Source organism: Orcinus orca, chromosome 3 (assembly GCF_937001465.1).
Source record: "Orcinus orca chromosome 3, mOrcOrc1.1, whole genome shotgun sequence".
NCBI classification, from domain to species: domain Eukaryota; kingdom Metazoa; phylum Chordata; class Mammalia; order Artiodactyla; family Delphinidae; genus Orcinus; species Orcinus orca.
In genome coordinates, this window is record NC_064561.1 from 54,642,691 (window position 1) to 54,646,821 (window position 4,131).

Consider the following 4,131-nt stretch of genomic DNA (forward strand, 5'->3'; position numbering starts at 1 on the left):
AAGTAAAAGGACTGGAAAAGATATACCAAGCAAACAGTAACCAAGAGGGAGCTGAAATGGCTATACTAATATCAGATAAAATAGACCTTAAGACAAAAATTGTTACTAGAGACAAAATTTCTAAGTCAATCAATAAAGAATACATAACAATTATGTGTATACCTAATGTGTATGACAGAATCCCAAAATACATGAAGAAAAACTAACAGAATTGAAGAGAGAAATAGACAATTCAAAAGAGACTTAGCAGACACATCAACCAAATGCAATGCATGTACCTCAATTGGGTCCTGATTTAGACAAATTTTATGTGTATGTGTATATATACACACACACACACACACACATGCAAGAAAATCAGGGAAATGTGAACACTGAATGAATATTTGATGATATTAAGGAATTACCATTAATTTTTTAGGTGTGATAAGGGTATTGCAGTTATACTAAAAAAAAAAAGACTCCTTTCCTTTTAGAGGCATATTCTGAAATATTTTTAGATAACTTTATATGATGTATGCAATCTGGAAGGAAGAGGCAGAATACGAGGACTAGATCAAACAAGATTACTTATGAGTGGATAATTAACGTTGCTGGGTGGTGGGTCCATGACAGTGCATTTTATTATTCTTTCTTCTTATGGATATATTCAAAGTGTTCCATAATAAAAGGCTAAAAAAGGCAGAACAAAGCTACCTGACTGCTCATTCTGAGAAGCACTAGGACCAAAAAGATTACTATTTGTCCATCCACTCAAAATTCATTTGTTGATTATTTACTATGAGTAAGTCACGGGGATAAACATGCTCTTAAGTAGGCACAGATAAAAATACTTATAAACAAAGAATGGAAGATGTGTCATAAGAGAGGCCCAAATGCAGGGCTACAGGGAACTCATGAGGGAGAGATTATTACTGATGGGGACAAGGGAAAGCCTGAAATCACAGAATATTAAGCAGGAAGAGTCTCCACCAGAATCATCTTATTTACATCTGAAAAATCTGAACTCCAGAGAGAGGAAGTCAATGTCCCCAGTTACCACAGCAACATTCTAACAGAGCTGGGATTTATTTGTTCCGTAGCTAACATTCATAGAGAGCTTATTATGTCCTGACACCTTGCTTAGAACTTCACACATATTATTTCATTTAATCCTCACAATGTATTCCATTATTATCCCATTGTACAGAGGAGAAAACAGAGGCTCAGAGAGGTTAAGTGACTTACCCAAGTCAACACAGCTAGGAAGTGGCAGAGCTGGGTCTCAAACGTAGAAAGTTTGTCTCCAGAGCCTTTTCTCTTCTCACTATAATGGGATTTAACCCATAGTTCCATCACTCTGTGCTGGGTTACGCTGTAATAGGATACAGAGAGAGAGAGGAACAGATGTTTCAGGCAGAGGAAATGGAGGAGATTCAACTAACACTACTACTTTGCCCTATAGGGCTTTCTAGGACTGAGCACCTAGAGAAAAGGACGTTATTGCATTAATAATTTTATGCCACTAAACCATGGTTGCCTCACATAAATGAACAAAATCTGTCCACTGTAACCACTTTCCATACAGTGATCTCTGACCCATTGCTCTGGTTTTCTGCACTTGAAAAACAATGCCCAGTTGTTGGGCTGCACTTCACAGGCGTACAAGACCTGTGCTTGCCCAGCTTCAAGACCGAAGAAAAAGCCTGGAGTCAGCAACAGAGACATCAATGGTTTAATAGATGGGGGTGGGGGGTGGGGCTTACATGTCTTAAGCAAAGTCCTGGAGTGATTCCCCACCATGTGCAGTGGACAGCAGGCAGGACGTGGTGGCAGTCTTTGCTTGGGGTGGGGGGTATTACCAGTTATAGGGGAATTGATGTCTGGTAGGCTCAGTAGTTACCAGGAAAACCAGTAGAGGGGCACTCCCCTCACCACTCCTTTGATAAGAACCATCACTAGCTAGGCCTGGGGCAAGTACGTAGGAAGGTCAGTCATATGCGTAGGGTACACGTGAAGCAGGCACTGGTTGGGCAGGGGATGTACAGAGAGCAAGAGAGCAAACATCTTGAGTGGCCTGACCATACACCAGTTGTCTCAGCCCTGCTGAGGGTCGCCAAGCCTCCTCTGGCAGTTCTTCCCCACTCCCAGCTGGACTGCAGCGTGGAAGGCTCCAGGGGCCGAGCCCTCACATGCTCCCTAGCTCTTTCCTCCTCTTAGAGGGGCTCAGTGGCATCATGGAAAGCTGGGCTCTCATCCTTAGCACTAGCACACCCAGTGACCCTGTGGAAATCATTCAACCTGGACCTCAGTTTCCCATATCTTTCACATAAAAGGGGTTACCAAATGAGCTTTAAAAAGGCATATTCTTCTATAAAAATATTGAATCACTATGCTGTACACCTGAACCTAATATAATATTGTAAATCAACTATACTTCAATTTTTTTAAAAGGCATATTCCTCTCGGACAAGGCATAATTCCATGAAATCAGGGAGTGAGAAAGAGACACTTAAAAAAAAATTCTCTATCAAGATAAACAAAAAATTTTATAAACCAAATATAAAACTGAAAATTATATATATATATAATAAAATAAATATACACATGCTTATTCACTGTACAGTGTTAGGGTACAGCAGTATTTTATGAAACTACTGGACACAGAATATTAGACAGGCTGGAGTTTGTAGCCCAGCTGTGCCAAGCACTGGATATGTTACCTCCTTGTTTATAATAATAACAATAATAATAGTTGATAGTCGTTGAATACTGCCTAAATGTCACGAACTCAACACTCTACAGTGCCCTCTGGGGAAAATCATTTAAGCCTCAGTTACCACATCTATAATAAGAATGAATGGAAGCACACCATAATACAGTAGCAGTAACATTACAGATTCTCAGCAAAGACTTTCTAAAATCATATGTTATTTTGAACAAAGTGTAAGCTTGTTGACAACAACTGCTTCATCATCATCCAGGCTAATGCAATGTTAGCATTATTATTTTTGTTAGCAAAAAAAAATTTTGTTAGCAAAAAAAAGTCTATTCAAATGTTTGTCTTTACTTTTCTTGAAAACTACTATCTTTAAATGTCATCTTATATCTTTTGGGTTGTTCATTCCAATAGCAATAATAGTAATAAAGGTATTATCTCCTTACCTTTCCCATTATTATTCCAAAATAAATTCTAACAAATTCAGGTAGCTTATCGTGAGATGCCACAAAGAGCAAATGAACAAAAACAAAAAACATCTGTGAGAGAGACAGGCTCTATTGAAATCTAGAGCCAAAAACTGAAGAATTTAAAACCATCTGTATCACTATTAGGCACTCAGTTGTTCTTACCAGGCTCTAAAGAATTGAGACTATTTCCACTATCACATGGCTATGTTCTCTCAGTTGGGTTTTATTATTTTTAGTGATTCAACTACAGAATCAGAAGAGTGCTCAGAGATCAACCAGTTCAATCCCCTTTCAGTTCCAATCCCTATGTCCAGGAGAGAAAAATAAGACCCCCCAAAACAATCAGGCAGCCAATCAACTATTAGCTGTTGCACACTTATTATCATTTGCTAGCCTCTCTCTAGGTTCTTGGGATACCTCATGAACAAAAGAACACTAAAGATGATCCCTGCCCTCATGACACACATTGTGGCAGGGACAAGTGACTTGTCCAAATAACACTTCAAACAGGGACAAAACTAGGTCACTCTACATCTAGACCTGGGCTAGAACCTTTATACCCAGTGAACAGACACCTTGGTTTACATCAACATTTGAAGCATACCTGTGATTAGGATTATTCTTCCCACATTTTGTCCAACAGGCCTTCAAAACTTTCCTTCAATTCCATCTCTTTGGCACAGACATAAATTTCTGACTGCCAGATCAATCTGGGTTAACTACAGTGTGCTTAACCTATCTAGACAATACAGTGTCACAGACTATAATAATTATGTCTTATAATGTGTGTAATGCTGAAAAGTTTACAAAGTTTTTTGGAATCATTTGGGAATTAGGTATCCATGCAAGGTATTCCCATATTACCCTACACTTTCATTATAGTATTTCTTGTGTTACATTTTGTAAGTGCTTATTTTCTGTCTCCCTCTCTAAACTGTAAGCTCCATGATGGGGCAGGGGCAT